Below are 10,227 nucleotides of genomic sequence, written 5' to 3' on the forward strand. Positions count from 1 at the left end.
ACAGAATATTTGTTCCCCCCCCCAATAAAAAACTTCTTTAAAACTTCTTTGTATTCTTCTTCAATAAGAAAGGAAAATGCAGGATGGTATTAAAAGAAATATTGGAAGCAAGGGCAGACAGTTAAAATGCCTTCATCAAGGTCTCACTGAACAAATGTTCACTGAGAAGTATGTCCTCACCTCCCTAAACCTCTGCCACCAACAAGACAGACCAAAGTGGGGGAGGAGGGTGCCTGCTTCACATATGGACAAGTTTCTTTTTATATCCCTCTACCTAGGTGTTAAACCAAAGTTTGCCTTCATCTGAGAGCACAATGGTGCTTCCTCCCTGCCCCACCCTACCCCCATTAGGATTCTCTTGCTTGCTTACAAGAAGCATTTGTGAAGAGCACTTATTCAATAACCTAACACTTACTCAGTGCCCTACCCTCGGCTCTCTCACTGAAGAACCTGATCTTCGCTGCCTTGAGAATTATGGCCAGGTGCATGCTGTGAAATGCAAGCTCTATTTCCTCCCTTAGTTTCTCCATTGGAATGAGGTACAACTGGTGGCATATGCCTATATGACTCCACACTTAAACAGCACAAATACAGGCAATACAAAAGAAGGGACAAAAGCATGTTGTCTGAGGAGAGCTTTAAAAACTCTTCAAGTAGACTTTGCCTCACTAAAACTACACCTCTGACCACCTCCAATCAAGTACTTATTTCCAATTGGCAATGTTTTTAATATTAAGATGTTTTATTTTTTTAAAAATATGACAAAAGAGACTTTAAGCCAGAAGATATAGGGAAGGATACTATATACTCATCAAAGGAAAAATCCCCCAAGAGGATATTGCAATTTGAAATATCTATATACCAAATACAATGAAATGTACGCTCACAAAAGAAACACTACTGCAGCTATCCACAGTGATAGTGGAAGACTTGGATACTACCCTCTTGTTAATAGACAGGTTACCCAGAGAAATACTCAACAGAGAAAAAAGGAAGTGGCTGATGTCATAGACCAAATGGGCCTGACAGAGATTTATAAAGCATTTTATGCAAATACAAGAGAATATACCTTCGTCTCACCAGATTATGCAACTTTCTCCAAATTGATCATTTGCTTGGACACAAAACGAGTCTCAATAGATACAAGAAAACTGAAATAACACCTGAAATGACATCCTAACTGGCCACCAAGAGTTAAAGCTGGATATCAGCAACCACGGAAGCAACAGAAAGCTTACAACTCACACTGAGTGAAAATAAATGGGTCAAGACATAAATTAAGAAAGAAATGAAATTAAGAGAGAAAAAATTTCCTGGAATTGAATGCAAATGAATACACAATATACCCAAACTTATGGTACACAATGAAGGCAGTTCTAAGAGGCAAGGTCATAATACTAGGGACCTCCCTAAAATAATTGGAGAGATTGCATACTAGCAACTAAACAGCACACCCAAAGCTCTAGAATGAAAAGGAGAAATCACATCCCAAAAGAGTAGATGGCAAGAAATAATCAAACTCAAGGCTGAAATCAACAAAACAGAAGAAAACAAAAACAAAAAACCTGAAGAATCAGTGAAACAAAGAATTGGGTTTTTAAAAAATCATTATGATTGACAAGTCCTTATTCAAATTAAAAGAAGGAAAGATTATTAACAAAATTAACAAAACTAAAAATGGAAAGAACATATCAACAGACACTGAGGAAATCCGGAGAATCATGAGGACATACTTTAAAAACCTGTACTCCCAAAATTAGAAAAGTCTAAAAGAAATGGATACATAACACAAAAGTTAAATCAAGATCAGGTAAACAATTTAAACAGACCTATAGGTCCGAGTGAAATAGAAGCAATAATGAAGTCTCCCAAACAATAAAGGTCCATGACCAGATGGTTGTAGCATAGAATTCTACCAGACTTTCAAAAAGTGTTAACGCCAATACCCCTCAAATTATTATTCCACAAAACAGAAACAGAAGGAACCTTGCCCAGTTTGTTTTGTGAGTTCACAAACACCTGACAAAGAGAATCACGGCATAGATGCAAAATTTTTCCATAAAACATTTGCAAGTAGAATCCAAGAACACATCAAAAAGATTATCCACCATGATCAAACAGACTTATTGATAAGTATGTTGAACTAACCCTGCCTCTCTGGAATAAAGTCTATTTGGTCTGGTGGATTGTATTTTTGATGCATTTTTCCTTGTTACCAAAAGAGAAAGGTAAACACAAACCCAAATACAAAAATCTTTGATCTACCAGAACGACCTGCCTGTAACTTGTGTAATAGTGAAACAAAATTTTTTAAAGTAACTAACCAGTATTTGATGACTTAAGATCTACTCCATGAGATGGAAACCATCTCTGACACTGCTCAGGTGACTAACCACCTGAGAATAAACAGGCCACAGACCAAGGGAAAAAACAAATATTAACATTCTGACAAATAAACATAGCAATAAATAACACTAAATGACATTCTACTCTATCGGTGTCTTACTTAAGCACCATTAGAGAAGCATCCTCCTGAAGTATATGGGATAAAAGTACAGAAACCCACATTCTGATCTGAACAGTGCACAAAGTGAGACCTTAGAATACTCAGTCCTAATAGAGATGTCTTCATCAAATCCCTCTCCTCGAGCTTTAGGGAACTTGACAAGAAAGAGAAAGAGTGTAAAAGCCAGATGGGATAGAAGTCACCACAGAACAAGACCTCCAAAACAAGTAGGACAATGGACATATTAACTCACAGACACAACGGCAGCATGAAAAGAGCCTATACAAATTAGGGCTAGACATGGTTCCAGCACTGAGAGGGAAAGTGGACATAAGCCTCCATCCCTAAGCCAGAAGCTATCACCAATTGATAACTCACAAATGAAAAATTAACAGAGTTCTAACAGAGTTTCAGTGAGTATACAAACTACTCTCAAGGCCAAGCCCAGTGCTCAACATTAACACTTTCAATCAACAAATGGCCATCAACAAAACAAATTCAATGGTCTTGTGATAGTTCTTTGTCGGTGCTCTTTTTTGTTTTACGAGTCCACTCCATATATATTGTGTCTTATAGTGGGACTTTCGCAGACCTGCCAGTGGTATAAATAATTACTCAGGTGTTTGTTAATATTTTATATTAAGATAAAGTTATTAATTATAATACAAAATATTGATTTTTTTAAAGCCTAGGCCTTAGCTTGACTGTCTTCCGAATACTCTCTCTTGACTCATTCATTCTGGCCTATGTCCCACCACATGGCCAGGTCTACCTCTCTGCTCTACTCTGGTCCATCTGTCCATTCCAGAGTTGCTCCCACCCCTGGTTTCTTCTCCTAGAGTCCCTCTCTCTGCCTGGAAGTTCCGCCATCTCCTTCTTGCCCAGCTATTGACTGTTAGCTCTTAATTAAAGCTAATCAGATACAATTCTAGATGACCTCAGCAGGTGAGGAAGGAACAAATATTCACAAAATATGAGACTCATGATGGGCTATTAGCTCTCTGCCAGTACAGAATAAAGACTTAAAAAGACAGGGCCACACCGTCATACAGTGGACCCCAACAGTTTTTGGTCCTGCCTTATCGTAGAATTCCTTTGTGTGTGAATGAGTGAGTCTCTGCGTTTATGTGTACTTCAAGCTGTTTCTTCAACTCTTTCTTTTTCCTGGTTTTTGCTGTTGTTGTTATGTCCTACTCTTGTTTGCTTGTTTTAGTTTTATCTAGTTTTATTAGTTTTTTAGATTCTTGTTTGTTTTCTAATGAAAGAGAGAAAGAAATTGGGGGTTTGGGTGGTTGGAGAAGAGGGGAGTTTCTGGGAGTAGTTGGGGAAAGAAAAACTATAATCAGAATGTATTATATCAATGCATTATTTTCAATAAAAACCAACAAAGGAAAAAAAGCGAAAAGAAAATATGTCACAATGAAATATTTCAGCTAGATTCTACATGTCTGAGGCCATACAACAAATGCACTCAGGGACAGATGTTTTTGTCACTAAGATTAAGCCAAAAAGAGAAATATGATTAAAAGAAGGGACTGTTCTCAGCTTCCCAGAAGAAATACACAAGTCAACAGTTCCGTAATTAAATTTTAAAACATTTTCAGGGTGACAACAAGCACTTAGAGGCCCAGACACTCCCGTTTCCTACGGCAAACCATCACAGAGGCCTCCACTACGGTGAGATACTCTGTCTGCTGCTGGAGAACATAACTAAAGAGCCTTATACTCCAATCGCACAAGTGCGTCTGTTAAAATACCTGCTCATTGGCGTTCATTTGTTAGTGCTAAAAGTCCAATTACTCTGATTTAGCCAGTTGAACAGAACGTTCTTAATGAACACATTGAAAGAGTCCGTCCATTCTGAGAACAATTAGGAGCTGAGAACACTGCCTCTGTTGTGCTTTCCTGAAGAGTCTCCGAACATTAAAAACCCATTTTGAGTTTGATAAAATATCCTATTCCACCCACCACAAAGATTTTTTTTCTCTTCTGAAGCATCCTAATAGTTATCCAATTCTCATTACCTCCAAAATTTGTCAGAAAAGTTTTCAAATTGAGAGCAAGGCCATTTATCTCTATGTTGATCAAAAATAAATTACCCTGGTTTATTCACCAGACAGGTTTTTACTTGTGTATACAGTCAGTGTAGCATGATCTATGAGGTAGCTATAGGCAGTTTTGCCTCCAAGTTTAAAAATGGTCTTTTTTAGTAAAGTGACTGCCAAATTATATTATTTTGGAGTTGTGGTCTTTTTTTTTTTCCTCCTTCTTCCCTCCCCCTCCTCCTGCTCTTCCTCCTCCTCCTGTTCCTCCTCTTCCTCCCCCTCCTCCTTTTACTATCTTGCTGTCTAGGTTATTCTTGAAGCCCCGAGGTTTAAGCAATTCTCCCACCTCTTCCTCCCCTGACATGTGCTGGGCCGGGTTCATTTTTGCCAGAATATTAAATATTATCGTATCCACTAAACTTTAATGCTATGGCTGACAAGCGAGTGTTGAGGTCTGGAGACAGACTGTAGGATGCATTATAGGGTAGATAATAAATCCAGACCCTGTCCAGAGTTTATATCATGATTTTGAGTTTGTCTGCCTTTCCCCTGCTCCCTCCCACCCAGCAAGGGCCAGACTGTTGCTTCTTTCCCACCTCACATTCCCAGGTTGGGGGTCACATCCTTCCTTTGTCCTGACTCAGCAGAGGAGTTGAGGACCTCATAGCTGCCACATCTACATGATAACCATGTTTCCTGTTGTTTGTTTGTTTGTTTAGTGTCTTTACTATTTCCTACATAGAAAACAAATTCCTAGTTAAGCCATCCACACCTCTCTCTGCTTGTTCCCTCTGGTTCGGTCAGCACTTATTAGCCAGGGCTCTTGCCTACTGGAGATTCAATAAATCTTTGTGACACAAATAAATAATTCTGTCATGTTTACTTCTAGACTTGAGGGCTCCTAGATTTCAGTATAAAATAGACACCGTCTATGTTTTTTGGGAAGAGAATCATGTTATGTGTTAAACACGGTCTTTATAATTTTGAACCTAATTACTCTGATAGATGGTCATTTTTTTCGTCTTGAAGCTCAGTTTATCTCAATGTGTTGTTTTTCTCTTAACTGTGCTTTGTGTCTCTAAATCTAAATATTTATAACTTACCTTAAGAAGATAAGTGGTTTCAAGGCTGCCCAAATCCTTTGAGCCACCAGTCGGTAAGTTCTGGATTACTTATAACCAGCCTCCTCTTCTTTTCATTGATATTGCTTTGTTAAATATCAGAGAACATCTCCTTTCTGAGGCGCTCCATCTGAATCATGCTTTGTATAATATGCACATAGTGTTGGTATTATAACCCACGAGTTCTATGTGAATCAGGAGCTTGTGGTTTTCCAGTGCTCCCAGGAAATCTGATACAGGAATCTTAATTGGGGTCAGGACAAAGTTTCAAAACCAAGTCAAATATTCTGCAATTATTATTCCGCCCTGACAGAGACTGAGAGATGATAGATAGATAGATAGATAGATAGATAGATAGAGAGGGTAGATAGATAGAAAAAAAGATAGATAGATGAATTAGATAGAAAGATAGATGATAGATAGATAGATAGATAGATAGATAGATAGATAGATGATAGATAGATAGATAGATAGATAGATAGATAGATAGATAGATAGATAGATAGATAGATAGATGAGGTAGATAGGTAGGAGATAGATAGATAGATAGATGGATGGATGGATGGATGGATGGATGGATGGATGGATGGATGGATGGATGGATGGATGGATGGATGGATGGATGATAGATAGATAGATGAATAGATAGATAGATAGATAATAGATAGCACACCAATTATTGGATTATATGGTAAGCAACAATTTCTAGAAAGAGGCCAAATCTACAAACTCTGATGGGCTGATTAAAAGTTCCATGACTGTGGAGAGGTTGGGATGGTGCAGGTCTACAGCCCAGTTACTATATATCTTGGGCTATCTTTAGCTCTAAGAGAGCTATTTTTGTCCCCCTCTATGAGAATTCTGCTAAACAAATAAAAAGTTTGAGTGTATTAACTTAGCAAAATTCTCTTCTCTATCACTCAAAATGCTAAGAACTTGATCAGGTAGCTTCTAAAGCTCAGAGCTGGGAATCTCTGTCTGCTTCTCTGATGTTTCCACCACTATGGTTTTTAAAAATGACTTGATTTATGACCTGCTTTGTTCTGTTATTATATAAATCTCATGAAATAGCTTCCATGAAATTTGGGGTAACTTAAGTTTGTAATTCTAGGCCACAGGGCCTCAGAATAAACCATCTTTATTTCCTCTGTGGTAAGAATGGTGTGAGTGTGTGTGTGTGTGTGTTTCTGTGAGTGTGTGTCTGTATCAAGAAATCACTAAAGCAACTACTGAATATGCACAGACAGAGCATAAAACTCAAGGGCTCAGGGTGGCTTCTGAGGGCAGAAACGGGGGTGAGCAAATGAAAAGACGCACGTGAATGAATGCTTCCATAAAGGAAAGATAGTTTAAGATGAAGCCTGTTTTTCCAGCTATACTGATGGGCCGTTTCTCTTATTCTAGCACCAAGTTTATATTAATAGAGCTATGTGTGGAAATGTGAATTAATTTCAATACTGGAATGTACCAGTAAAAATTTCACTTGATTCTGTTAACAGCCTAAAGGTTTTATTTTCCACCATGGGCATTGAATTGATTTTTTTTTTCACTTATAGGCATAAGATAACTTAATGATTCACCAAAAGAAATTCCACAACAGATACCTTATCAATAGATACTGCAGCTGAGTTTCCACTTTCATTTCACTAAGAATAATTGTCATTACTAATCAAATGAGAACACTCGAACGTGAAAGGGGACACTGAATTAATATCTTATTTATCAAAATACATATTTACCTATTCAAATTGTTTATTACAGAACAGATCAAATATTTCTTTGTAAAAAAAAACCTATTTCTAAAAATAAAGCTGCCCCAAAATAAATAAATGCATACATTCATTTATGTTTTTAAAGCCCAAACTAATTAGGACACCAAGTTATCTACACAGAAACATACATTTTCCTAGCTATTTGAGAGAACAGCTAATGTCTTGGTCTGACTCCCACCAGCACTGGTGGCAGCCTAGGGACCTACAAAGGGTTAAGGGCCAGTATAATCCCGATGTGAGGGGTTTCTGAACAGGGACAACAAGGCTGACTCCACTGGTCCTGAAGTGAAAGCTTCCTTCTTCTGTTTCTGTTTCTTTCTTTGGGTTTCATTGTTGTTCGTTTGTTAGTTTGTTTCCTATCAGGCTACTCCAGAGACAATCACTGAGATATTTCAATTTAAAGTGGTAGGAAAGCTAAAGGAAGCTGGTGCGTTACAATGTTCATGTCATAGACCACAGTCGTGGTTGGTTCAAGGAGAAGACATCTCCTTCTGTCTTTGATGGGATATGAGCAGATTCAAAATGAAGTAAAATTGAGTATGGTTGTAAACAATGGTGTTGTATTTTGGGTAAACGAATGCAGTAAAATGGTTGCTGAGTCATTAACAAGGCGTGGCCATAAGAGACTGTTCTGAAAACAGAAAGAGAAGATAGTTTTAAGAGTGCCTGTGGATTGTTTCCTTTGGCTTCAAAGCTGTTGATCCTACTCTTGCTTGTAAACCACTCACGTTTTCACAGGAATAGGAGATCCTAACCATCATCCTTCAGGCAGATCAGGAGCCTCACTCAGACCGAGTCTGGAGCTCATTCATCTGGTTTCATGTTACCAGCAGAGTAGAGACTGAGAGAAACACTGATGAGGGGTAACTTTCTGCCCACACTGACTTAGCTGGGCCAAATAAAAGGAAAGGTAGCTGGAATATGGGGAAAAGAAGAGAACAGGCAACTGAGCAATGGACTTGGAGTGCTTAACTAGGCCAAGAGAATTAGAATTTCAGGCTGACTGAAAATGAGTAAACATACCTGAGATTATGGGAGTAAGAAACAGGAGACTAAGACTGAAGATGGATAGGGAACAATACGTTATACAGAAGGATAACGTTTTTACTTAATCACTTTCTGCATGTTCTCAACTGAGGGCCAAGAAAAGCAGTGAGGAGTCCGCAGAATCATATGAATGCCTGGACTATGCTAAGTATCATCTTCTGAATGTCCTGAATTTTATGACATGGAGGACGGTAGAGGAAGGACTAGGAAAGACCTCGAACAAGACAGAAGCTGAGATGCTACACGTGGTACCCGCCTGCCTTTAAAGACAAAAACACTAAGGCTCATTGCAAGTGAGAAATCAATTGGACAAAGTCATGACAGATGACATACAACTTCATATCACATGAACAGATGCATCTATCCCCAGTCCTCTTCATTGTTTCAGCAGGACCAATAGTATGAACAACACTTCAAAACTAAGAAAATACCTGTGAGATTTGGGGGAGGGGTGAGATTTGGGAGCGATTTTATAGCTGTTCAACCACTGAGCCATATTCTCAAACCCACCCTTAAATTTTGATTTGAGGAAGTCTAGACTTCAAATTTAGTTCAAAAAAATATAAGATTGGGTGAGCAGAGATATACCCGTGTCTACACATGGCGTCCTAGCCTTCTTTAACACAAACTCCGTTCTCTCTGCCTGCGTTTTCCTTTGCCTATTGCCTGTTCTCTCTAGTGATTAGTGCAGTTCTTCTCCCCAGCTCCTCTGCCCCAATATTCTAGACTCAACTGATTTGTCAAAACTTCCTCCCTTCCTCTTAGTTGGCACTGCTCCATTATGGGTCCTTCATTGTTTTCTGTTTGTCTTTTAGAGTTTTTCCCACAATGATGACTTGTTTGCCAACCTAACCTTCATCGGATGGTTTCTTTGGGTCGTTTCTCAACCCTCCTAACCTGTCTGGAACTCAGTCCCAAAGTAATTTCTCATATGTGGATTCTCTTCTCTGCAGAATTTAAACAGACCATTATCTCTATTCACACACTTATCAGCCAATCAATAAATGACTTGTTTTATATGTGTTTCTTTTTCTTAAAATTTACATATTACTGATCCATTGACAACAAATTCCTTACTACTGACTTATTGACAATAAATTCCTGGCTAGCATTCTAATTCATGCTAAAGAAAAGTTTGCCTAGCTATTTTGCCTATAAGGCACATTGCAGCCTCTTTGTGTTAGAACTCAATGTCAGATTTAGGATATATTTTAAATAGTAAAACCATGAATTCTAACAGAGAAGGGACACCCCAGTGTGGAATGTGAGAGGAAGCAGAGTACCCACTTTGCTCATCAGTATGCACCAGTAACTTTCTTCATTACTATGACCAAATATCTGACAAGTCGAAGTTTGCAGGAGGAAAGGTTCATCTTGGCTCACCCTTGAGGACAGTGTACAACATTACAAGTAACAAGAGGAATAGCTTAGACTGCAATGCATGCAGATCAAAAAGCAGGGAAAAGAAGGATGAAGTCTGACTGCCTATTCCCTTCCCAAACTTATTCAGGCCTGAGCTCCTGTCCACAGAATGGCACTACACGTGCTGAGATTAAGGGTGGGCCTTCCATCCTCAGGTGCCCATCTTTAAATACCTTCAGATGAGCCTCTAGATGGTCATAACTCCAGTCAGGTTGACAATGACGATCAACCATAATGACATGAATTTTTTTCATTGGGGCATTCCACAGTCAACTAGAAGATCCAGTCAAGAGCGGACAGTATTTGCACTTGCT

This window comes from Rattus rattus, chromosome 8 (assembly GCF_011064425.1).
Source record: "Rattus rattus isolate New Zealand chromosome 8, Rrattus_CSIRO_v1, whole genome shotgun sequence".
Taxonomy (NCBI): domain Eukaryota; kingdom Metazoa; phylum Chordata; class Mammalia; order Rodentia; family Muridae; genus Rattus; species Rattus rattus.